The following is a 27767-nucleotide window of genomic DNA, read 5'->3' as shown; positions in this document are numbered from 1 at the left end:
GTCAGGTAGGTCCTTCATTACACAACTTTACCTGTAGGGCAATCTAAGTTTGGAGTTTTAAATAGAGAATACTTGGAAATACGTGTTTGTATCACGGAGAATTGTTAAAGAAGTTTGTTCTAAAATGTTCTCACCAGCATCTCTTTTTTTTCAATAATCTCATCCTTGGTATTAAAGATTTATCACTTTGGCTGTTGAAGTTCATTCTCTTTATTTTCTTGCCCAATAGAGCCTGTGTCCTAAGAAGGCAAAGGTATATTTATTTTTGTTATGTTTTCTAAAAGTTCCATCCAATGTTCAGTGGATGGTCAATTCTTACTTCTCATTGAGTAATGATTTAGATTTATACCCTAATATTCCTGAAGGTGTGTCATGACCATATCTGTAGTACTTCTTGAAACGTCTGATTATTTATTACAGAGATAACAGAGAAGATGGTAACTTTCTCTGAGCTTGTGGAAGCCAGTTTCATTTGTATTATATATACTTATGCTTTTCAAATTTTAATGTGTGTTAGGAATCCACTGGGGGAGAATGTTAAAATGGGGGTTCTGATTCAGTCGGTCTGGGTGGGGCCTGAGATTCTGCATTTCTAACAAACTCCCAGGTAATATTAATACTTCTGGACCAAGAGCCACAGTTTGAATAGTAAGGATCTAGAGTAAAGGCTGATAATAAACTTATCATTGGAGCTGTGTCTTCCTTGATTTTCTTTGGCCAAGATCCATGTTTATCTGCTTTTCCACATGAATTGTGGCCAGTCCGTAGCTCAATTTTTTTTTTTTTTAAATAGAATATCTACACACTTGATTGTGCTCTCGATGTATTCAGTAATACAAAGAGATTGTTCCTTCCCTTAGAGGATTATGAGGTATGTGGGGAGAGAGTTTATGGTACGTAATTTCTCCCTCTGAAAATCCATAGCACTTTTATTGTACCTCACTTTGTTTTTTAAAGGAAGAGATGATGGAATCTTTTTATTTATTTATTTATTTATTTTTGGCTGAGTTGGGTCTTTGTTGCTGGGCGCGGGCTTTCTCTAGTTGCGGCGAGCAGGGTCTACTCTTCGTTGCGGTGTGCGGGCTTCTCATTGCGGTGGATTCTCTTGTTGCGGAGCACCGGCTCTAGGCGTGCGGGCTTCAGTCGTTGTGGCTCGTGGGCTCTTGAGCGCAGGCTCAGTAGTTGTGGCGCACGGGTTTAGTTGCTCTGCGGCATGTGGGATCTTCCCGGACCAGGGCTCGAACCCGTGTCCCCTGCATTGGCAGGTGGATTCGTAACCACTGCGCCACCAGGGAAGCCCTGTACCTCACTTATTCATTCATCCATTCATTCAACAACGATTTGTTGAGGGCCTGATGTTTTTCATATTTACAGCCTAGATTATTTACTGGTTATGTTTCCTGATAGGGTAGTTCGGGGGAGCAACAGGAACATGAGCAGTAGAAGCCCAGCTTCTATTCCAGTAGGTGGGCTGGGGGCAAGGGGGGCAAGAAAAGTTTGTGTTTTACCATTATGTCTCCAGCTAGATTCAATACTTCTTGAGGACAAATTCTCGATCTTATTTGGCCTTGTAATATCTGTATTACAAGATAGCTGGGTCGCTATTCAAGAGTGGTTGTGAAGTAAAATTAGTGGGAACTGACCAGTATTTTATTTTAAGTGAAATAGAAGAGAATAGAAACAATTAGAGTCCACTGCAGGTGGTATGGATAAGCATTAGTTCATGACAGTTTTGTTTGTTATATTTGTATGGGTTGATGGGGCTCTTAGAGCATATACCAACACTTTGCTCTTTGTCAGTGTTACGTAGTTATTGATTAAATGTGTTATCCAGGGTACCAAGATACAAGGTGGTGTGGGAAGAAGTGAGCTTTTAAAAGGGATCAGCCACTTCTGATTTTGAATCTCAGCTTCATCAGTTACTAGCTGTTTGACTTTGTACAAGTTACTTTGTCTTTCTCTGTGAGAATTAAGTGAAATAATGCACTGAAGATGTATCATGTTTTCTGGTTCATAATAGGTCTTGAATAATTCGGCATTTTTTTCTTCCCCATTCCCTCAGTGGCACTTAAGTTAGGTGTGAAGTTCATTGAGGGCGGCTAGGGAGGGCTCCTTGGAAGAAGTAGCATTTGACTTGGGCCTTGAAGATAAGGATGTACAGATATTGATTCATGTATTAGATATTTATAGGACACTTATTCTTAAGGGAACGGAGGGAGAATAGCGTGAATTGAGGCAGAAATCTAAGTGGTTTCGTAAAAGAAGTAGTACGTGTATTGATTGGCTGAAACAGAAGTTTTGTGTATAGCTGTATGAGTAATAACAACTCTTATTTATTGAACACTCATGTGCTTAAACCTTCACGTATTTTCTCTTATTTAATCCTTGCACAACTCTGTCTTATCTCCATTTCATAGGTAGGAAAACTGAAGGTTAGAGACATTAAGCAGTTTCCAAGATTCAGAACTAGTAAGGGAAAGGAAAGTTTATTTTTATTTTTTTTTTTGACTCAAAGACTGAAGGCCAGGCTAAAGGTGCCATTGAGATTTTTTTTGAACAAAGGGGTTACAAGTACAGAATGGTGCTTTCAGATGATGAATCTGGTCGAAATGGGTAGAGTGGATTGGAAAGTGTTTAGGAGTTGATGCAGTAGATTCACTCAAGTGGTAGAAAGAATCAGTTCTCATGGAATCTCACTTTGCAGCTTATTAGCAGTGTGATCTTAGGAAAATTGTCTCACTTCTTTGAGCCTTAGTCTCCTTGCTTTGCAGAAGATAATTATACCCATCTCTTAGGGCTGTCGTGAGGATTTAAATGGGATAATAGTGTGTTGGAATAGCAGCTATCATGTAGTGCAGCCCTAATCAAGCATTGCTGTTATTAAAATAGTGCATTCGTTATGATCTGTGTCTCCACCTCCAGTTAGAATGGTGGTTTGTATTCAGAACTAGCACGGTACTTCAGTAGGTGCTTCAGTAAGTGTTTGAATGAGTGCAGGTATGAATGAATGAATTCATGAATAATTCAGGAGTGAGGAGATAGTATTTGGCAGGTCTAAGGTAGTGCCAGAGAGAATGGAACGGCAGTTTTAGAGGCATTTCACAGGAGAGGCATTTCATAGGAAGAACGAACAGGACTTAGAGACTGAGAATATTAGGGCAGTGTGAGGGCTTGTTTATGCTTCCAGGATTTCAAGTCTGATGCTATTGCCATCATTGATAGAAAAGGAGAAGTTTAAGGGAAGCTGGGTTGGGGGAAAATTTTAGTCAAGAGTATTTTCTGGAGCCTATATCTATATCTGCTTGTATATCTGCTTTTCATTTGAAATATTACCATGTGTGTTGTACTAAACTGATTCCTTTTGTTCCTTTCAGGCTTACTCTCTTTTTAAAAAAAAAATTTTTTTTTTTTTTAAATTTATTTATTTATCTGGCTGCGCCTGGTCTTAGTTGTGGCACGCGGGATCTTCATTGTGGTGTGTGGGATCATTTTTTTTTTTATGTGGACCATTTTTGAAGTCTTTATTGAATTTGTTACAATATTGCTTCTTTTTTTTTTAATGTTTTGTTTTGGCTGGGAGGCAGTGGAATCTTAGCTCCCTGACCAGGGATCGAACCCGCACCCCCTGCATTGGAAGGCGAAGTCTTAACCACTGGGCCACCAGGGAAGTCCCACGCGGGATCTTTTAGTTGCGGCATGTGGGATCTTTAGTTGCGGCATGTGAACTCTTAGTTGCGGCACGTGAACTCTTAGTTGCGGCACGTGGGATCTAGTTTCCTGACTAGGGATTGAACCCGGGCCCCCTGCGTTGGGAGCATGGAGTCTTAGCTACTGGACCACCAGGGAAGTCCCCAGGTTTACTCTCTTGTTCTATACATCTGCTCTCATGCTTTTCTCATCGTGGTATCTACAGCTGTTCTTGGTATTCACCTTCTAATACTTAAACCATGTTGAAATGTAGATGGACTGTTCCTTTTCACAGTGAATCTATGTGTTTTCACGATTTGTAAGAAACGTCATCATCAATTTACTTGATGTAGTTTTTTTTTTAAAAAAAGAATCCTACATATGTTGTAATGTGTGCTAATAATTTATGTATGTACCAAAAATGTATTTCAGGAAGCTATAATTTGAATATAGTTATTGCCACGCATTCACAATAAGTGGTACCCATCACTACACACGTTCACATGAAACAGTTGTTAAACTGTTTAAACCCTTGACTACCACTAAAATTAATGAATGCATAGTGCCCTTGGTACTTTGTGGCAAATTCAGAATACACAGTTGCCCATTTAGGAGGATGGATTCTATGCTGTTCAAATTCTTAGGTGCCTTTTCTAAAACGAAAGCTTGTTCAGTTGTCTCAGGTGGTTCTAAGATCTTTCTTATGTTTTTCCTGGTGTCTTTCCACAGGACCTCCAGATTAGGGTACTGGCATTTATCGTTAGCTGACTTCAGAGTAGAACCTTTCACAATTTTGGGAAGGAATGATTTAAAAACCTGCTTCTTCAGCGCCCTTCAGATGTTTACACCCTTCTTCAGAGTATAAAAATGTTTACTTAATATCTACTCCCCTTGAATTTTATAATCTTAACAGACTTGTTAGAGTGTAAGTTCATAAACACTTAAGCAGGAGTTGGATTTCTTAGGAATAAAAAAAACCAACAACAACTTATGGACAGTCTTTAGTTGCGAAAGGCTTGAAAACCACTGACTAAAATTTCAGTGATGGAGTTTTTTTTTTTTTTTTAATGTTCTCACACAGTTTTATTTTATGGAAAAAATGGTAATTCTACAAAACTTCTCAAGCTTAACTCCACTTACAAGATGGTGTTCAGATTTCTGTATTTCAGTATGACTTAGGAGGCAGGGTCCTAGATTCTGGGATCAAATTGCCTATGTTAGAATTCTAGCTCACTACTTACTAGCTGGGTAACCTCAGACAAATTACCTAACTACTCTAAGCCTCAGTTTCGGTAAATTTTAACTCTGGAGGCCCTAGTAAGGATTAAATGTGGCATAATATATGAAGTGCTTCTGGCACGTAGTGTGCACTGAGTTTTTAAAGGCAGTGTTTTAGCAGGTAGAGAAAATGAGTCCAGCAATGAGACTTTTTGAAATTTTTGGTAATAGGCCATTTGTTTTTGTTTTTTACTTAAAAAAAGAGAGAGACTAAAATCATTAAGGAATACAAGCTGCTGAGAATATTTGAATTATTTGACATTTGGAGATCATGGCATTTGTAAATATGATGGATTAATTCCCCTTTGATTTTTCCCTGAGTCCTACTTTAGGGGTGGAGGTGAGGGGCTCATTTTATTTTTCTGGTCAACAAGTAAATGATGATTCTTTTACAAGATTTGTTATTATCCCTTTGGAGGTGTAACAGTCATTTGGTCTTTGTCTTTCAAATGAGCAATTAAATGATGAGTTTTCCTATTCATCAACAAGAGATTGGGAGTGTGTTGAACTTGTTTTTCTATGTGACTTCTTGGTATTCTTTGGCTGATCTCTGTTGGGTACAAAGCACACTTCCAGCACATTACTTCTAGTTTGAAAGTGAAGACATATTGTACTAAACACTTTCATAACTCACCCTTTTCTGTAGTAGATATATCTATCTGAGTATAGCTGGCCAAATCTTCTTTACTATTGTTTGCCCCTTTAGTAATCCTAAATCGGGGATAAAAATTAATAAATCTTGGAATATAGAATCTAAATAATTATGATCCATTGCTGTTCATGTTTCTGAGTCAGTAGATTCTTATTAAAATTGATATTTGGTTGATTTAAAAAAATTTTAAAGCCTTCAACAAATCCTTAATAAGTATTTTTCAGTGTCGGCATTAGTTCCTTTTGCCTTGTCACTAGAAAATTCTTTTCAAATCAAATGGAGTGGTCCTCTATCTGGGAAAGTTTATCCTCTTCAATAGAATAGTTCATTTCGGTAGAGAGAGAAGCACACCTGGAGAAGTTAGGGATCCAAATCCACTCTGGTCATCCCTGTGGTGACAGATTTTTCCATTGGATTGCCTTCATAACCAACTCTCTAGTTGATTTACTGTGGTACAGATTATTTTGAATAACCAGACCTCTTATTTACTATTTAGAAAATTATATTTTTCATGAACTTTTGACTCATTAAAACATTTTTATGATTATTTGCTGATAAACATTGATGAAAAAATATACACAAATGGAGGGGAGACGATTTGATGATTAGGTTTAGTAATATTATATATCTGAACCTTGATGGTTAGTATTGGAATATTTGTCCTCTATTCATTTACCAGTTATTTATTGAGTCTGCTATTTGCAGGCTGCTGTGTATAGCAGCTGTGTGCTATGTGGTATGGTGGAAAATAAAAAAAAATGAATGGGACATACTTCTTATATTGTAAGAAGGAGGGGAGACTAGGCATGTATTATCCTGTAATAAAATTCATTGAGATAAATACTGTAAGGTACATATTAAAGTGGTTTGAGAGATGGAGGTAGAAGATCATATCTGGCTGGGGAGATAAGGGGAAACTTAATGAGAGAGATGGCATTTTAGTGGCCTTGAAGGGAAAACAGGATTTGTAAAGGTAGAAATAGGTGGGGGATAAGGGAGAAGAATGGCTTGAACAAAGACATTCAGGTAGAATAGGATATGGTGTGCTTTGGGGAATGGCAGGTGGAATTTGGACGTTATTTGTTGTAGTAGGTGATCGCTAAAGGTGGCCAACAGAGGTAGTATGCTTGAAGTTATTTCATAAAGCTTAATCTGGCAGTGGTATATAGAAATCTTGGATTCAGTGACTCACGTAAAGCAGGGGGAGGAATCCAATGAAGCTATAAGATTTTAAGCCTCGTTTATTGGAATATGTGCAAGGTAGTGCTTTGGAAAAAATATCTTCAGTGAAATATGCTGGATTGCATTGGGGCATATTGAGTTTTAGCTACTAGTACGATATCTGGGTGGAAAATGACCAAGAGGCATTGAGAAATGGAGAGTTGCTGTTCTAGGGAAAAGGTGGGGATAGAGATTTAGGTTTCATCTCTATTCTTATGACATATTCTTTATGTCGTAAGATAGAGATGAAAGTTGAAGCCCTGGTAAGTCAACAAGGAAGAGAGGTCTTTAGGTCAGCAAGGGTTTAGAAAGAGAAGACAACTTGAATGCTCATTTTTGGAGTGGAGGAAAAAAAAAAAGAAGCAGTCAGAGAGGTATGAAGAGATGGAGAAGAGAGACTGTTGCAGAGGAGTGTTGAGCAGGGAGTTTTTGGAGGTATTGTTAAGAGGTGGGAAGAGCGTGGGCTTGAATCTCAGTCCTGCCACTTACTAGCTTTGTGACCTTGAGCGAGTCTCTTAACATATGTGTTAACCTCAGTGTTCTCATCTGTAAAATGGGGGTCAAATGCCTATCTCATGTCTTTTAAAAATGTGAATCAGAACAATCCAGTGGCTTTCCATCTCAGAAAATGTGAAATCTTTGCCATGGCTGTTGCTTGATTGCATTTCATACCATTTTTCCCTTTGCTTACTCACCTCCATCCAGATATAATTACATGATTTATTTTATATTTTTGAATCTAAGTTTTGTTATTTAGGATGGAGAGCTCTTGATTTCTGAGGAATAAATTGGACAACAGATTGTTAAAAAATGAACATGTCTGTGGAGTAAATGAATGTAATATGGCTTCCTCTTTTTATGAGTTATGACTTTGAGGAAAAAAAACTTGCCTCAAATTTGTGCATAAGCAATATACATGTAAGTAGTTATTTTTATTGATTATGACAAGACAACCTGGATCGAAAGGCTGGAACACAAACTTATGTTCCATAGATCTACCTGTATAAGGTTTGATAGTGATAAAAAATGTGTAAGACTTTAATAATAGATTTATAATTTATTCATTAAGTATTTATTGAATATGTACCAGGCCTGTGCTAGGTGATAATTTGAGAAGGGGAGTTAATTGAAGTGACTGCTTAATAAAGAGCTAAATAAGGTTTTGGAAAGTCTTTTCAAAATGTATTGGTAGGGACTTCCCTGGTGGCGCAGTGTTTAAGAATCCATCTGCCAATGCAGGGGACATGGGTTCGAGCCCTGGTCCGGGAAGATCCCACATGTCGCGGAGCAGCTAAGCCCGTGCGCCGCAACTACTGAGCCTGCGTTCTAGAGCCCACGAGCCACAACTACTGAGCCCGTGTGTCACAACTACTGAAGCCCACGTGCCCAGAGCCTGTGCTCCACAACAAGAGAAGCCACCGCAATGAGAAGCCTGCGCACCGCAACGAAGAGTAGCCCCTGCTTGCCACAACTAGAGAAGCCTGCGTGCAGCAATGAAGACCCAATGCAGCCAAAAATAAATAAATAAATAAATTTATACAAAATGTATTGGTACAAGCAATCCCACTCCTGGGCATATATCTGGAGAAAACCATAATTCAAAAGGATACATGCACCCCAGTGTTCATTGTAGCACTATTTACAATAGCCAGAACATGGAAGCAACCTAAATGTCCACTGACAGAGGAATGGATAAAGAAGATGTGATACATATATACCATGGAATATTACTCAGCCACAAAAAAGAACGAATAATGCCATTTGCAGCAACATGGATGGACCTAGAGATTGTCATACTGAGTGAAGTAAGTCAGACAAAGAAAGACAAATATCATATGATATCGCTTGTATGTGGAATCTAAAAAAAATGGTACAAATGAACCTATTTACAAAACAGAAACTGAGTCACAGATGTAGAAAACAAACTTATGGTTACCAAAGGGGAAAGGGGGGGGATAAATTGGGAGATTGGGATTGACATATACACACTACTGTATATAAAAGATAAGAACATACTGTATAGCACAGGGAACTATATTCATTGCTCTGTAATGACCTTTTTGGGAATGGAGTCTAGAAGAGAGTGGATATATGTTTATGTGTGGCTGATTCACTTTGCTGTACAGCAGAAACTAACACAACATTGTAAATCAACTATACTCCAATAAAGAAATTTAATTAAAAATGTATTGGTACAGTTTTTCATTACTTACATAATATAGTGAATGTGAAATATATTTACATCCCCAAGGACTATACTGGGCACATAGTAATGCATATTAGTTGATGCTTTGATGATTAAGGTTGTTAAACTATTTTATCATAACAGTGGTATTTTATTAAAGATTTGTTTTAATCTCTGTTGATCTGAGGTCAGACTTTTAAATTGTCTTTTGATTTATCACTATCTTAGCTTTCTTTCTACTAATTGATCTCCCCTAAAAGACTGTTGTGATTTTTTGGGTGTATTTTTTCCTTCATGTTTAGTGTGAGATGTATCTGTTTCATCTGAGGAAACTAGGAGTGTAGTTAATAAGTATTTGTTAATGAGCCTGATTTATGAGTGAATCAAATTGGTACTGTAAACTGATGTTACAAATTGTATATGAGGCTCTCTCCTTCTTTAGATATGCTTGAGGAGAATCAATTGAGGTGAATGAATGCAGATTTTAAGCAAGTTTGCTTTCAGCAGCATTGAAAAATATTAATTGAAATGAATGTATGTGTGAAAAAAGAGTATGAAAAGAGGGAAGAATGCTGGCTCAAGTATCATCAGGTTTGAGCAGGTTCCTTTTATAAGAATGCTGAATTTACAGTGTTTTCAACTTACTATCATTTATTTTGTATAGTCTTTTGACTCATTGCATGTGTCAGGTTGCTTTGATTTCTTGATTTTAACTAGATCCTTGGAGTTTGGATTGTCACTAGTCCAGTTTGGGAGTTGCCCTGAAGGATTCAGTATCTACTGGCAATGATGGAAGGAGACTTATTCTGATCATTTTTGATTTCTAAACCCTGAAAAAAGTAGACACGGGGCCATCTTTTTCAGACCTATTTCTTAGAAACTCTCCAGCCCGGGAGACACTGAATTTCAGAGTGTGCTCATAGTTCCATTTGGAGCCCAGGGAGTGTTACTGTAACTGTATTTACTATGAATCTTCATTTTCTCTCTCTTTCCTATCCTCACTTTACTCTTCAAATATTGCAGATTGCCTACAGTGTGTCAGAAATACAGGGGTAGGGGGAACAAGATGTATGTGGGCATTACAGTTAAGGGGGAAGATAAGAAGATAAAAGAAATATACAAAAAATTATTTCAACTGTGGTAAGTGCTAATAAGAAGTACAGGACGTTACTAGAGAGTGTTACATGAGGTGGGTTTGGGAAGGCTTTCCCAACGAAGTAACATAGTGAGTATATGAATATATACATATATTAAGTGAATATGTATTAGGCTTAACATTTATGGCACATAACCCAAATTTTAGTGTGAGATAATTCAGAGAAATGAGAAGCAGTTACTTTACAGAGAGATTATTTAACGATTTCTTAAAACCAGTATCCTGGGCAAGAATTTGATTTCTTTCCTTTTGACTTCGGTCTTTACTTAAACTTGAAGCCAAAGGCAGTAATGAAACAGCTTAGATCATACAAATACCTTGATTAACAGATTCTCTGAAATTGAACCTCCTTCTAATAAAAATCTGTATTTTAAGTTAAGGTAGTCAGAAATTTTCAGTTACAAATGTTAGAAAAACTATTTTAATCTCTATTTGTCTTCACTGATTTAAAGGTAAATCAAGGTTGTTTTAGACAAAATTGTCTAAAGGTCTGGGAAGTTAAACATCTTTTTAAAGCATTCCTTTTCTGTGCTCTTTTGTCTTTTTCACATGGTTAAATTTATGGTTAAATTTCTTTTCTGGTTTAAATAGGTAGTCAGGGTTATCCCCATCAGAAAGCAGTAAGGGATTTTATATTTGTTAAATAGTTGATGGGCTAATTGTTAGACTTCAGTGTGGGTGAGTTTTAGCAAATCTGTGAGTACAAGTACAGTTTAAACCGTTTGAGAATCGCTTTGTCTTCTGTTAAAAAATTTTCATATAACAACAGATGGTGAGGCAGTTTGGTATTTTTTAGCAACATAGTCCCCTGATATCTGTGGTTTCTTCTCTTGCTCAAATTGTCCCTACTTCTTTGACTTGAAGTCTTAGTTTGCTAGAGTTCTATTTTAAGGATTCAATTCAATACACACGATATTCTCATTGGAGAGACTGGAATGTATGTACATACCTTCTGTTTTTCATCTGAATATAGTTCTTCAGTAGGAAGTGTATTATTTGAATTTTTCTTCATTAATTAAAGTATTTCACATTAGAGCCCATGATATTTGTACTTAAGTATGCAGAAGATGGCAGGTTATGAAAAATGTTTTGGTTTAAGATTATAGTATTGCATGGAGAGTTATAGCAATAAGTTGAAGTAACAGGTGTGTGTTTTCAAGACTATCCCAACATTACCAAAAATATTAATATTACTTAGTTTAGAACATGGCTGTAGTATACTCAGGACTCAATCTGAGTTTTGTTCTTGATCATATTTTGTCTCAATATTATATCTAAAGTGTATTTTCAGGTTTATCTTTAGAGCCTATGTCAACTTCCTTATAAATTTCAAAGTGGCCCTTTTATTGAGGGTAGATGATTATAAACTTAATGGTCATCACTGAAACCTGATGGTATGATTTTCATTACAGGGAGGTTTAAGTAGATAAGGAAACTTTTGAAAATTTGCTTGTATTCTCTGGCATATATTAGTAACAAAGTTGCCCTAGTTTTTTAAAAATTCTATTATTATTTTAAAAACTAAAAATTTTATATTTTATTGAAGTATAGTTGATTTACAATATTAGTTTCAGGTGTACAACACAGTGATTCAAACTTTTTATAGGTTATACTCCATTTAAAGTTATTTTAAAATATTGGTTATATTCCCTGTGATGTATAATATATCCTTGTAACTTATTTATTTTATTTTATTTAAAAAACATTTATTTATTTATATGGCTGAGCCGAGTCTTAGTTGTGGCACGCGGGATCTTTAGTTGAGGCATACAGGATCCAGTTCCCTGACCAGAGATCGAACCTGGGCCCCCTGCATTGGGAGCGCGGGGTCTTAACTGGTGGACCACCAGGGAAGTACCAGCTTATTTATGTTATATGTAGTAGTTTGTACCTCTTAATCCCTTACTCATGTCTTGCCTCTACCCCTTTCCTTCTTCTCAGTGGTAACCACTATTTTGTTCTTTATATCTGTGAGTCTATTTCTGCTATATTCATTCCTTTGTTTTTTTTAGATTCCATATATAAGTGATAACATACAGTATTTGTCTTTCTCTGTCTGACGTATTTCACTAAGCATAATACCCTCCAGATCCACCCATGTTGTTGCAAATGGCATAATTTCATTCTTTTTTATGACTGAGTTCTTTATTCATTCATCTGTTGATGGACACCTAGGTTGCTTCCATATCTTGGCTATTGTAAATAATGTTGCAGTGAACATTGGGGTGCATTTATCTTTCTGAATTGGTGTTTTTATTTTCTTCAGATGTATACCCAGGAGTGGAATTGCTGGGTCGTATGGTAGTTCTATTTTTAGTTTTTTGAGGGACCTTCATACTGTTTTCCATAGTGGCTACACCAATTTACATCCCCACCAACAGTGTACTAGGGTTACCTTTTCTCTACATCCTCACCCACATTTGTTATTTTTGTCTTTTTGATGATGGCCATTCTGACAGATGTGAGGTGATACCATTGTGGTTTTGATTTGCATTTCTCTGATGGATTAGTGATATTGAGCATCTTTTTATGTGCCTGTTGGCCATCTATATGTCTTCTCTGGGAAAATTTATATGTAGGTCTTCTGCCCATTTTTTAAAAAATTTAAAAAATATATTTTAATTTTTTGGCTGCTCTGTGTGGCATTTGGGATCTTAGTTCCCCGACCATGGATCGAACCTGTGCCTCCTGCAGTGGAAGTGCAGAGTCTTAACCACTGGATCACCAGGGAAGTCCCTTCTGCCCATTTTTTAAATTGGATTGTTTGTTTTTTGATATTGAGTTGTATGTGCCGTTTATGTATTTGGATATTAACCCCTTTGTGGTCATATTATTTGCAAGTATTTTCTCCCATTCAGTAGATTGTCTTCGTTTTGTCAGTGGTTTCCTTTGCTGTGCAAAAACTTTCAAGTTTATTAGGTCCTATTTTATTTTTGCCTTTGTTTCCTTTGCCTTAGGAGACAGATCAAAAAAACAATTGCTACGATTTATGTCAAAGAGTGTTCTGCCTATGTTTTCTCCTAGGAGTTTTAAGGTTTCTGGTCTTACATTTAGGTCTTTAATCCACTTTGAGGTTATTTTTGTGTGTGGTATGAGAAAACATCTTAATTTCATTCATTTACACGCAGCTATCCAGTTTTCCCAGAACCACTAATTGAAGAGACTGTCATTTCCCCATTGTATAATCTTGCCTCCTTTGTCATAGATTAATTGACCATAAATGTGTGGATTTATTTCCGGGCTATTTATTCTGTTCCATTGATGTATTTGTCTGTTTTTTTGCCAGTACCATACTGTTTTGATTACTGTAGCTCTGTAGTGTAGTTTGAAGTTAGGGAGGTGATCCCTTCAGCTTTGTTCTTTCTCAAGATTGCTTGGCTATTCAGGGTCTTATGTGGTTCCGTATACATTTTAGGATTATTCTAGTTTTGTGAAAAATGTCATGGATATTTTGATAAATCTGTAGATTGCTTTGGGTAGTATGGTCATTTTAATAATATTAATTCTTCCAATCCTTGAACATGGGATTGCTTTCCATTTCTGTATCATCTTCAGTTTCCTTTGTCAGTGTTTTATAGTTTTCAGAGGATAGGTCTTTCACCTCCATGGTTAAGTTTATTCCTAGATATTTTGTTCTTTTTGATGCAATTTTTAAATTTAATTTTTATTTTATATTGGAGTATAGTTGATTTACAATATTGTCTTAGTTTCAGGTATATGGCAAAGTGATTCAGTTATACATATACATATATTAATTCTTTTTCAGATTCTTTTCCCATATAGGTTATTACATAATATTGAGTAGAGGACTTCCCTGGTGGCACAGTGGTTAAGAATCCGCCTGCCAATGCAGGGGACATGGGTTTGAGCCCTGGTCTGGGAAGATCCCACATGCTGTAGAGCAACTAAGTCTGTGCACCACAAATACTGAGCCTGTGTTCTAAAACCTGCGAGCCACAACTAGTGAGCCTGTGTGCCACAACCACTGAAGCCTGTGCACTTAGAGCCCGTGCTCTGCAACAAGAGAAGCCACCGCAATGAGAAGCCTGTGCACTGCAATGAAGAGTAGCCCCCGCTCGCCACAACTAGACAAAGCCTGTGCGCAGCAACAAATACCCAATGCAGCCAAAAAAAATAAATAAATAAGTAAATTTATTTAAAAGATATATATATATTGAGTAGAGTTCCCTGTGCTATACAGTAGGTACTTGTTGATTATCTGTTTTATATATAGTAGTGTGTATATATTAATCCCAAACTCTTAATTTATCCCTTCCCCTAACCTTTCACTTTGGAAACCATAAGTTTGTTTTCGCAGTCTGTGAGTCTGTTTCTGTTTTGTAAATAAGTTCATTTGCATCATTTTTTTTAGATTCCACATATAAGTGACATCATATGATATTTGTCATTCTCTGTCTGACTTACTTCACTTAGTATGATAATCTCTAGGTCCATCCATGTCACTGCAAATGGCATTATTTCATCCTTTTTTATTGCTGAGTAATATTCCATTGTTTATATGTACCACATCTTCTTTATCCATTCGTCTGTCAGTGGGCATTTAGGTTGCTTCCATGACCTGGCTATTGTAAATAGTGCTGCAATGAACATTGGGGTGCATGTGTCTTTTTGAATTATGGTTTTCTCTGGGTATATGCCCAGTAGTGGGATTGCTGAGTCATATGGTAGTTCTATTTTTAGTTTTTTAAGGAACCTCCATACTGATCTCCATAGTGGTTATACCAATTTACATTCCCACCAATGATGTAGGAGGATTCCCTTTTCTCCACACCCTCTCCAGCATTTACTGTTTGTAGACTTTTTGATGATGGCCATTCTGACCAGGGTGAGGATACCTCACTGTAGTTTTGACTTGCATTTCTCTAATAATTAGTGATGTTGAGCAGCTTTTCATGTGCTTCTTGGCCATCTGTATGTCTTCTTTGGAGAAATGTCTATTTAGATCTTCTGCCCATTTTTTGACTGGGTTGTTTGTTTTTATGATATTGAGCTGTATGAGCTGTTTATATATTTTGGAAATTAATCCCTTGTTGGTGGCATTGTTTGCAAATATTTTCTTCCAGTTCATAGGTTGTCTTTTCATTTTGTTTATGATTTCCTTTTAAGTTTAGTTTGGTCCTATTTGTTTATTTTTGTTTTTGTTTCCATTACTCTAGGAGAAGGATCCAAAAAAATATTGCTGCAGTTTACATCAAAGTGTTCTGCCTATGTTTTCCTCTAGGAGTTTTATAGTATCTCATCTTACATTTAGGTCTTTAATCCATTTTGAGTTTATTTTTGTGTATGGTGTTAGAGAATGTTCTAATTTCATTCTTTTACATGTAGCTGGCCAGTTTTCCCAGCCCCACTTATTGAAGAGTGTCTTTTCTCCATTGTGTATTCCTGCCTCCTTTGTTGTAGATCAATTGACTATAGGTACGTGGGTTTATTTCTGGACTTTCTATCCTGTTCCATTGATCTATATTTCTGTTTTTGTGCCAGTACCATACTGTTTTGATGACTGTAGCTTTGTAGTATAGTCTGAAGTCAAGGAGACTGATTCCTTCAGTACCTTTTTTCTTTCTCAGGATTGCTTTGGCTATTTGGGGTCTTTTGTGTTTCCATACAAATTAAATTTTTTTTTTGTTCTAGTTCTGTGAAAAATGCCATCGGTAATTTGATAGGGATTGCATTGAATCTGTAGATTGCCTTGGGTAGTATAGTCATTTTGACAATATTGATTCTTTTAATCCAAGAATATGGTATATCTTTCCATTTTAAATGGGATTGTTTTCTTGATTTCTCTTTCTTATAGTTCATTATTAGTGTATAGGAAAGCAACAGATTACTGTATATTAATCTTTTATCCTGCAGGTTTACTGAATTCATTTATTAGTTCTAATAGTTTTTTGTTGGAGACTTTAGGGTTTTCTATATACAGTCTCATGTCATCTGCAAATAGTGACCATTTACATTTTCCTTTCCAGTTTGGATGCCTTGTATTTCTTTTTCTTGTCTTATGGCTGTGGCTAGAACTTCCAATACTGTGTTAAATAGAAGTGGTAAGAGTGAGCATCCATGTCCCTGAATTAGAGGAAAAGCTTTCAGCTTTTCATCACTGAGTATGATGTTAGCTGTGCATTTGTCATAGATGGCCTTTAATATGTTGAGATGTGTTCTCTCTATACCAACTTTGATGAGAGTTGTTTTATCATGAATGGATGTTCAGTTTTGCCAGATGCTTTTTCTATATCTATTGAGATGATCATGTGATTTTTATCCTTTTGTTAATGTGGTGTATCACATGGCATGATTTGTGGATATTGAACCATCCTCGTATCCCTGGAATAAGTCTCAGTGATCATGGAGTAAGATCCTTTTTATATATTGTTGAATTAAGTTTGCTCATATTTTGTTGAGGAGTTTTGCATCTGTGTTCATCAGTGATATTCGCCTGTAATTTTTTTATAGTGGTTTTGGTATCAAGGTAGTGGTGGCCTCATAGAATAAATTTTGGCCGTGTTCCCTTTTCTTTAATTTTTTGGAATAGTTTGAGAAGGATAGATATTAGCTCCTCTTTATATGTTTGGTAAGAGTCCTCTGTGAAGCCATCTGGTCCTGGACTTTTGTTTGCTAGGAAGTGTTTTTTGTTTTGTTTTGTTTTTTTAATTACTATTTCAATTTCATTACTAGTGATTGATCTGTTCAGATTGTCTGTTTCTTCCTGATTCAGTCTTGGAAGATTGTATGTTTCTAGAAATACATTCATTTCTTCTAGGTTGTCCAATTTGTTGGCATATAACTGTTAGTAGTATTTTCTCATGATTTTTTTTGTATCTCTATGATATTGGTTGTTATTTCTCCTCTTTTGCTTCTTATTTTGTTTATTTGAATCCTCTCTTTTTTTCTTTTGAGTCTGGCTAAAAACTTATGAATTTTGTTTATCTTTAAAAAAAAACCCAGTTCTTAGTTTCATTGATCCTTTCTATTGGTTTAAAATTTTTTTTCTCTCCACTTTATTTATTTATTTCCTCTCTGATCTTTTATCATTTCCTTCTTTCTGCTGACTTTGGGCTTTGTTCTTCTTTTTCTAATGCCTTTAGGTGGTGAATTAGGTTGTTTATTTGAAATTTTTCTTATTTCTTGAGATAGGCCTGTATTGCTATAAATTTCCCACTTAGAACTGCTTTTGCTGTGTCCCATAAATTTTGGAAAGTTCTGTCTCGAGGTATTTTCTGATTTCCTTTTTGATTTCTTCATTGACCCTTTGTATTTTTAATAGCCTGTTTATTTTCCACGTGTTTGTGTTTTTCGATTTCATAGTCATTTAAGTTTAAACATATTCTTTTTTTAAAAATTTATGTATTTATTTTTGGCTGCGCTGGGTCTTCGTCGCTATGCACGGGCTTTCTCGAGTTGTGGTGAGTGGGGGCTACTCTTTGTTGCAGTGTGTGGGCTTCTCATTGCAGTGGCTTCTCTTGTTGTGGAGTACGGGCTCTAGGCATGTGGGCTTCATTAGTTGCAGCATGCGGGCTCAGTAGTTGCAGCACGTGGGCACCAGAGTGCGTGGGCTTCAATAGTTGCAGCACGTGGACTCAATAGTTGTGGCACGTGGGCTCTAGAGTGTGCGGGCTTCAGTAGTTGCGGCTCGCGGGCTCAGTAGTTGTGGCGTACAGGCTTAGTTGCCCCGCGGCATGTGGGATCTTCCCAGACCAGGGATTGAACCTGTGTCCACTGCGTTGGCAGGCGGGTTCTTAACCACTGGACCACCAGGGAAGTCCAGTGTCCCCTTTATTAACATTTGTTTTTCTTTTTGCTCTTCTGATTGGATGGTATTCATTATTCTATCTTCCAGATCACTTTTGTGTTTTTCTGTATCACCTAGTCTGCTGTTAATTCTGTCCAGTGTGTTTTTCATTTCACATATTGTATTCTTCAGCTCCAACTTGTTCTTTTGCTTGTTTTCTAGTTCCTTGTTAAAATTCTCACTGTGTTCATCTATTCTTTTGCCATGTTCTGTAAAAATTCGTACTACTATTGCTTTGAACTCTTTATCTGGTAAATTATTTATTTCTGTTTCATCAGTTTTTTCAGTTTTTTTTCTTGTTCTTTCATTTGAGACAAATTCCTCTTTCTGCTCATTTTAACTTTCTCTGTCTCTATGAAATCAGGCGAAATAGTTACTGTCCCAATCTTGAAGGCATGTCCTTATGTGGGAACATCTGTATGCAGTCTGCATGTGCCCAGGCTTTGGTGGGAGAGGTTGATCTGAAGTGAGCGGAGGTCATGTCTTCACCCAGGGTATGCTGGCAGCTATCACCTTGGTGGGAGGTGGGGCTGGAGATTGATGGACTAGATCCAGGGCCAAGTGTGAGCCAGATATTTTCCTCTACTCAGTGGTCATTACTGCCCTCTTTGGGATGTGGTTGGGTGCCAGGGTGCTGGAGTAGAAGCCCTAAGGGCTGGGTCTGAGCTGGTTCCGTTCCCTCTAAGTGTGCATTCTCCCCCTCCTGGCAAAGGCAGCTTCATCCCAGAGGGGAGCAGCGCTAGAGGAAGAGAGGTTGGAGCAGGCACTAGGTGTGGCCCCAGGCATGCTGGAGCCCTTGTGAGAAACTGGCCAGAGCTCCAGGCAATCTCAGTTTGCTTCCTCCGCCTTGTTCCCAGGAGTCAATAAGTATGTGCACGTGTTCTTCATGAGTGGAGTCTCAATTTCTTAGAGCTCTCTTGTAAATACTACTGGTTTTCAAACCAGCTAAGGGGACTTGTCTTCCTGATGTTGGACCTCAGGGCTAGGGTGTCAGATATGTGGTTTGAATCCCTCATGCCTCATGGAGGATCTCCCAGCCCATGATATCTCTCTCCTCTTCTGTGTCCCATCCTAAGCATGCGGGTACTGACCTGATCACCTTGCCTCTCTTCTTACCTGATGCTGTGTGACTCTTTACAGCCTTGGTTGTAGGAGAGTTTTTCTGCCAGTCTTGTTTGTTTCCAGTGAGATTTGCTGTACATGTAGCTATATTTTTGATGTGTTCTTGGCGGGGAGGTGAGCTCAAATGTCCTCCTACTTTGCCATGTTGATCTCCTCCCCTTTGGGTGGGATGGTCACTGGAGGGGGCAGTGCTTCTTGGGTGCTGGTGATATTATGCTTTTTAATAAGCATCCTTATTCACTGTTGGGCTGTACCCTGCAGGCATGCAAGCCCTGTACCTGCCCAGCCTCAAGACCAAAGGAAGAGCCCAGAGTCAGCAACAGAGACATCAATGGTTTAATGGATGGGAGGGTCTTACGTGTCTGAAGCAAGGTCCTGGAAAAACACCCCACCGTGTGTGGCAGATGGTGGGCAGGACATGGCAGCAGCCTTCACTCCCAGGGGGAGGGGGAGGTTACCAGTTATAGGGGGAAGTGGCATCTGGTTGGCTCATTGGTTAACAAGGAAACTAGCAGAGGGGCATTCCCCTTACTGTCCCTTTGGTAAGCTACCATTGTGGAGGTGTTATAATCTAAGTATTAGAACAATCACTAGCTGGGGTGGGAGCAAGTATGTAGGCATGTGAGTAGGGTGTAGGTGAAGTAGGCACTGGTCCAGCAGGGGATGTACCAAGAGCAAGAGAACGACCATCCTGGGTGGCCTGATCATACATTTGCTGACCATGAGAGACGAGTGAAAACTTCTAGTTTTTAGTAAGCTTGTTGTCTGTATGTGATGAGTCAGCATGGTGTAGAGCACTGGATCTGAGTTTTTGTTTTGTTCTGCAACTTATAGTTTGACTCCCAGTTTCCTCATGTATAAGTAGATGATAGTCCTGTCTTAACTACTTCATGATAGGCTGTGGTAGTCATATGAGATAGTACATACGTGAAAGCTTTGAAAACTGCAAAAAGATATGTAAATATTGGTCTGTGATACTTGGTTCCTTGTCTTTTTGTTTTAGAATTTAAATTTGGCTTTTGTAGCTTAAAAATAGTTTTAACCTTAAAAATAAAAGTGTTGGCAGCAATTTAAATGCAGTGTATTTGTTAGGGTTCTCCAGAGACACAGAACCTGAAGGGTGTGTGCGTGTGTGTGTATGTGTGTGTGAGAATGGGTGTGTGTGTTGTATGTGAGAGTGTGTGGTGTGTGTCACACACACATACAATATATATTGAGAGAGAGAGGCAGACAGACAGACTGACCTCTTATAAGGAATTGGCTCACACAGTTATAGAGGCTGAGAGATTCCAAGATCTATAGTTGGCAAGCTGTAGTTCCGTATAGTCCATATCCTAAGGCCTGAGAACAAGGAAAGCCAGTAACCTAAGCTCCAGTCCAAAAGCCAGTGGGCTTTCACCCAAGCCTAGTGGATGTTTTATTCTGGGTCTGAGGTGGGAAAAGACTACAGTGTCCCGGCTTGAAGGCATGCAGGCAGGAGGAGTTCCCTCTTACTTAGCTGTTTTGTTCTATTTAGATCTTCAGTTCATTGGATGAGGCCCACCCACATTAGGGAGGGTAATCTGCTTTACCCAGTATACTGAAAATGTTAATTTCTTCCAGAAACACCTTCACAGTCACACCCAGAATGTTTGGCAACCCTGTGACCCAGTCAAGTTGACACAAAATTAACCAGCACATGCAGTATAAATTTGTATGTGACAACAAAGTAATTCAACCTCCCTTATTATGCTAAATATTTTTTAAAAATGAGGTCTTATTCTTTTAAAAGGGTTTTGAAATTTGTTAGAGAGAAAATAGAGGAAGTCTTCCGACCAGAGATGAATATTCTACTTTAGTTCTGTTCATTGAAGTTCTGTTTTTATTTTGAATCAGTCGGTGCTATAAAAACGTGGTTTAGTTTTGAGTCTCACGAGGACCACTTAACTTCTTCTATAGTTATTTTAATTTCCATTAATTTTTTCAAACATCTTGATTTACTAGAGACAGAAATGTCTTCAAAACACTTAATAGAACAAAGCTGCACAGCACAAAAAAGAACTGGGATTAGAGCAGGGAGCCATTGTGCAGAGAGAAGGAAACATATATTTTAAGTGCCTTCTGTGTGCTAATTCTGCTGAGTACTTATATCTATTATCTCATTTATTTAAAAAGTACTGAGGTCTTGGAAGGAGAAGGAAATCAGAGTAAAGTTAGATGCACAGCTGGTTGGTTCCACTTTCTTCTGTTGAGATTAGTTCTTTTTATTTGCTGACTTAGTGTTGTGAACATTGTGTTTCCGTCTTCTTTCATTTTTAGCTCTTGTAGACTGGGAATGTAATTTCCAGCCCTGGAATCATCATGGTGCCTTAGTTAGTCTTCCCCCAGGTTACATAACTAGTATATGTATATACCAAATTTATGAATATTTTTATGAGGTTTTAAAATATATATATATATATATCTCAGTTCTGTTTTCCCTATATTTTAGTATTTTTTCTTTCAGGATGGGCAGCCTGAATTCCGATAGGGGATAGTAAGACACAAGTCTTTTTTCTGTAACATGCACAATGGATAAGTGATATGTCCCCTCATTTAGAATGTCAGACTTTAGTGTCAGGTATCATGATTAAGAGCATGGACTCTGGATCCACTTACCTGTGTTCAGTCCCTGCTTTCCTACTTATTCATTGTGTGACTTTGGGCAACATATCTCTTTGTGCCCATGTTTTCTTATCTCTAAAGTGGGAACCATGTCCATCTCATAGACTGTTAATGAGGATTGAGTTAACATTTGTATAGTGTTTAGAACAGTGCCTGGCACATAGTAAGTGTTACAAGTGTTTGTTAAATAAAGTAACTATTCTGTTAATATTTTAAAAATGTAAATTCATTATGCTGTTTTCTTTAAAGCAGTTGTTCTCAATAAGGTAATTTTGCCTTCTAGGAGACACTTGGTACTCCCTGGAGACATTTTTGGTTGTCACAGCTCAGGGTATGGTACTGGCATTATGGAATAGAAGCCAGGGTTGCTGCTAAACATCCTGTAATGCGTAGGATAGCCCTCCACAGCAGCAAATTATCTGGCTCAAAATGTAGGTAGTGTCGAGGTTGAGAGAACCTGCTTTAAAGAAATCATTGTTTGCTGGTGATTAAATAAATAAAACATAAAATCAACTCTTTCTTATTGGAAACTTTTATTTTCCAAAAATCTAGATTTGTTAGACCCTCTAGAAATAGTCTTCTAGGAGAGTTAATGATCAAGCTCTGGGGCTAACAAAGACTGCTAAATTAAAGTTTGATACTAAGGCTAAGATCGTGGGGTCAGCCCCTTTGAGGGCCAGTTAGCTGTGTTCTGTTCCATAGTCATGCAATCCCCATACCAGTCAACCATTTGTGTGGCAAATATGCAGCATTAATCACATGGGGAAAGAGATAAGGGAGAATAAAGGAATTAGATGAAATGTACATAGGCCTGATAGATGTTTAATAGTGATATTTTTGTAAAGGGAAACTCCTAAATTGGGGGCCTGTCATTATAATTTTGCATCAATCTTCAGTCTATAGCCTTTGTGTTAGTCAGGTCAGTCTCCACATTTGCCCTCATGAACTATGCTTAATGCCGTCTCTGACTTTTGACTTATGCCTGGAATGTTCATAAAGATATTTGTCTATGTTTTCTTCTAGATACTTTATTGTTTATATTTTGCAAATTTAAGTCTATGATCCATCTCAGATTAACTTTTGTGTATAGTGTGAGGAAGGAGTCAAAGTTAATTTTTTTGTTCTACACAGGTATCCAGTTCCTTTAGTACCATTTATTAAAAAAAAAAAAAAAAGGGTACAATTTTAGAAGTAGGGAAAAAAGAACTCTGTGTCATATTTTTAGTGTTGACCTTTTATTTTTATTTTTCAACATGATGATTTGATATACATGCATACCTCAGAGATACTGCAGGTTCAGTTTCACACTGCCACAATAAAATGAATGTGGCAACAAAGTGAATGAATGTTTCAGTTGCACCTGAAATCTACCTTCTTAGCATATTTTCAGTATTCAGTACAGTGTTACTAACTATAGTCATTGTGCTGTATATTAGATCTGTTAGATTTATTCATCCTATATAACTACGTAACTACACCTTTGTATCCTTTGTATCCTTTGACCAACCTTTCTTTATTTTCCCCCACCCCCTCAGCCACTGGCAACCATCATTCTGCTCTGCTTCTGTGGGTTTTTAGATTCCACATATAAGTGAGTTCATGAAGTATTTGTCTTTCTGTGCCTGGTTTATTTTACTTAGCATTATTTCCTCCAGTTTTATCCAAGTTGTCCCAAATGACAGTATTTCCTTCTTTTTTAAGGCTGAGTAATCCGTTTTGTGTGTGTGTGTGTGTGTGTGTGTGTGTGTATCACAAGGATTTCCTTTTCTCCATATCCTCACCAACACTGACCACCTTTTGTATTTTGATCGTAGCCATTATAACAGGTGTGTGGTGATAGCTCGTTGTTTTGATTTACATTTCTCTGATGATTAGTGACGTTGAACATCTTTTTGTGTACCTGTTGGCCATTTGTATGTCTTCTTTTGAGAAATGTATGTTCAGGTCCTTTACTCATTTTTTAAAAATGGTTATTTTTTTTTTGTTATTGAGTTGTTTGAGTTTCTTCTGTATTTTGGATATTAATCTCATCAAATTTTGCAAATAGTTTGCAAATATTTTCTTCCATTTTGTAGGTTGTTTCTTCACTCTGTTGATAGCTTTTTTTTTTTTTTTTTTGGCTGTGCAGGAGCTTTTTAGTTTGATGTAATCTCATCTGTCTGTTTTTGCATTTGTTGCTGTGCTTGTGGAATTATATCCAAAAAAGTATTGTTCTAACCAATGTCAAGAAGCCTTTTTTTTTTTTTTAATTTTATTTATTTATTTATTTTATTTTATGGCTGTATTGGGTCTTCGTTTCTGTGCGAGGGCTTTCTCTAGTTGCGGCAAGTGGGGGCCACTCTTCATTGCGGTGCGTGGGCCTCTCACTATCGCAGCCTCTCTTGTTGCAGAGCACAGGCTCCAGACGCGCAAGCTCAGCAATTGTGGCTCACGGGCCTAGTCGCTCTGCGGCATGTGGTATCTTCCCAGACCAGGGCTCGAACCTGTGTCCCCTGCATTAGCAGGCAGATTCTCAACCACTGTGCCACCAGGGAAGTCCAAGAAGCCTTTTCTCTATGTTTTCTTCTAGTAGTTTTATAGTTTCAGGTCTTACATTGAAGTCTTTAATGATTCTGAATTGTTCTGTGTATATGGAGTAAGATAAGGGTCCAGTTTCATTCTTCAGCGTGTGGATAACCAATTTTCCCAGCACCATTTATCAAAGAGACCGTCCTTTCCCTGTTGTGTGTTCTTGGCACCTTTGTTGAAGATCCTTTGACCATAAATGCATGAATTTATTTCTAGGCTCTCTATTCTGTTCCTTTGGTCTACATGTCTGTTTTTATGCCGGTACTCTGCTGTTTTTATTACAATAGCTTTGTAGTATATTTTGAAGTCAGGTATAGTGTGTTGCCTCCAGCATTGTTCTTCTTTCTCAAGATTTCTTTGGCTAGTCACATTTTTTTGTGATTCCATATGAGTTTTAGGATTGTTTTTTTCCATTTCTGTGAAAAATGCGTTTGGAATTTTGATAGGGATTACATTGAATCTATAGATGGCATTGAGTAGTATGGACATTTTAACAATATTAATTCTTCCAATCCATGAACATGGACTGTCTTTCCACTTATTTGCATCTTACTCAGTTTCTTTCATTAATGTTTTAAAGTTATCAGTGTACAGATCTTTCACCTCCTTGGTTTAATTTATTCCTAAGTATTTTATTGATAATATAATTGTAAATAGGATTGTTTTCTTAGTATCTTTTTCAGATTGTTTGGTGTGACTGTATAGAAATGCAGCTGATTTTTGTATATTGATTTTGTATCCCACAACTTTACTGAATTCATTTATTGGTTTTAATTTTTTTTGATAGAGGTTTCAGAGTTTTCTGCAAACAGAGACAATTTTACTTCTGCCTTTCTGATATGGATACCTTTTATTTCTTTTTCTTGACTAGTTACTCTGGTTAAGATTTCCTGTACTAAGTTGAGTAAAAGTGGTGAGAGTGGGCACCTTTGTGTTGTTTCTGGTCTTAAAGGAAAAGCTTTCATTTTTTTACTGTTGCGTTTGATGTTAGCTGTGGACTTATCATATATGACCTTTTATTATCATGAGGTTTATTGATGTTTTTATCTTGAAAGGGTATTGAATTTTGTCAAATGCTTTATCTCTGTCTACTCAGATGATCATGATTTTTATCCTTCATTTGGTAATGTGTTGTATCACCTTTGTTTTTTTAAAAATAAATTTGTTTACTTATTTATATTTATTTTTGGCTGCGTTGGGTCTTTGTTGCTCCTCATGGGCTATCTCTAGTTGCAGTGAGCAGGGGCTACTCTTTGTTGCAGTGTGCAGGCTTCTCATTGTGGTGGCTTCTCTTGTTGTGGAGCAAGGGCTCTAGGCACGTGGGCTTCAATAGTTGTGGCATGTGGGCTCAGTAGTTGTGGCTCACAGGATCTAGAGTGCAGGCTCAGTAGTTGTGGCGCATAGGCTTAGTTGCTCCGTGGTATGTGGGATCTTCCCCTACCAGGGCTCGAACCCGTGTCCCCTGCATTGGCAGGTGGATTCTTAACCACTGCGCCACCTGGGAAGCCCCGATTATTTGTTTTTTTACTGTTGAATTTTGAGAGTTCTTTATAGATTCTAGTTCATAGTCCTTTTGCGCATATGTGGTTTGAAAATATTTTCTCCAGTCTGTAGCTTGTCTTTTCACCCGCTTTATATGGATACTGCCTCTTTTCTTCCTTTGTAAAGGAAGTTTTAAATTTTAATAAGGTTTGATTTTTCAGTTTTTCTGAAAATTTTTTCAGTTTTTCTATTATGGGTCTTGATTACTGTAGTTATATAATAAATCTTGAAATTGGGCAGACTGATTCTGCCTACATTATTCTTCCTACTGTAAATTGTTGTAGATCTTCTAGTTCCTCTGCCTTTTCATATAAACTTTGGAATAATCTTCTCTATATCTACAAAGAACCTTGCTGATATTTTGATAAGAGTTAGGAAGAGAGCACTCAGTCTTTTCATCATTAAGTAGAAATTAGCTGTAGTTATCAACTTGATGAATTTGCCTTCTATTCCTATTTTTGTGAAAGTTTTTGGCATAAATGGGTGTTGAATTTGGTCAGATGCTTTTATATTGATTTATATAACCATGTGATTTTTCTTTTTAGCCTGTTAATATAGTGAATTACATTGATTGATTTTTATGAATTGAACCAGCCTTGCATCCCTGGAATAAAGCCCGCTTGGCCATGGTATATAATTCTCCTTATGTGTTGCTAAATTCTATTTGCTAATATTTTCTTTTTTAAAAAAAATTTTTATTGGAGTATAGTTGCTTTACAATGTTGTGTTCATTTCTACTGTACAGCAAAGTGAATCAGCTATATGTATACATATGTCCCCTCTTTTTTGGATTTCATTCCCATTTAGGTCACTACAGAGCACTGAGTAGAGTTCCCTGTGCTATAAAGTAGGTTCCCATTAGGTATCTACTTTATACATAGTATCAATAGTGTATATATGTCAATCCCAATCTCCCAATTTATCCCCCCCACCACGAGGGTTCTTTTGTATGTGGCAAGTTTTCTTTCCTCTTACTGCTTTCAAAATTCTCTTTTTGTCTTTGACTTTTAAGAATTTGATTATAATGTGTCTAGGTGAAGATCTCTTTTTTCTTTCTGTTTTATTGAGATAATAATTGACATCCAGCAGTGTGTAAATTTAAGATGTATAGCATAATGGATTGACTTACGTACATCATGAAATGATTATCACAATGGGATTAGTGAATATTGATCCTCTCAAAATTAATGAAATAGAAAAAGAAGAAATAGAAAAAGAAGAAATAGATCCCTTTATAATTAATTTGTTTGGGATTCTTTGGGCTTCATGGATCTGGATGTCCATTTTCCTCTCCAGATTCAGGAAGTTTTCAGTCATTATTTCTTTAAATAAGCTTTCTGCTCCTTTTTCTTTACTTGTTCTGGGACTCCCTCAATCCATATGTTATTCCCTTGATGGTATCCCATAATTTCCATAGGCTTTCTTCATTTTCTTTCAATATTTTTTCTTTTTGTTCTTTTGCCTGGGTAATTTCAAATGACCTGTCTTGAGCTCACTGATATTTTTTCTTTGGCTTGATCAAGTCTAGTCATTGTTCTCTTTAGCTCCAGAATTCATGCATCCCTCCCTCCCTCCCTTCCTCCCTTCCTTCCTTCCTTCTATCTCTTTGTTTAACTTCTCATTTTGGTCATGTATTGTTTTCCTGATTTTGTTTTAGTTGTCTATCTGTGTTCTCTTACAGCTCACTGCAGTTCTTTAAGACAACTATTTTGAATTCTTTGTCTGGCAGTTCATTGATCTCCATTTCTTTAGGGTTGGTTACTCGTGCTTTATTTTGTTCCTTTGTTGGTGTCATGTTTTCCTGAACATTCGTATTTCTGTGGCCTTGTTTTGGTGTTTGTTCATTTGAAGAAGTAGGCACCTCTTCCAGTCTTTACACTTGGGCTTCTGCAGTGAAAGCCAATGA

General features: G+C 37.2%; 1 protein-coding gene across 3 annotated transcripts in view; it reads left to right on the top strand.

The window, feature by feature from the left end:
* TMEM135 (transmembrane protein 135) overlaps window positions 1–27767 on the top strand; it is a 244678-nt gene that overhangs the window by 988 nt on the left and 215923 nt on the right. The gene's annotated exons all lie outside the window — the stretch shown is intronic.

This window comes from Balaenoptera ricei, chromosome 8 (genome assembly GCF_028023285.1).
Source record: "Balaenoptera ricei isolate mBalRic1 chromosome 8, mBalRic1.hap2, whole genome shotgun sequence".
Lineage (NCBI taxonomy): Eukaryota > Metazoa > Chordata > Mammalia > Artiodactyla > Balaenopteridae > Balaenoptera > Balaenoptera ricei.
This window is presented reverse-complemented; position numbering and strand designations above follow the sequence as displayed.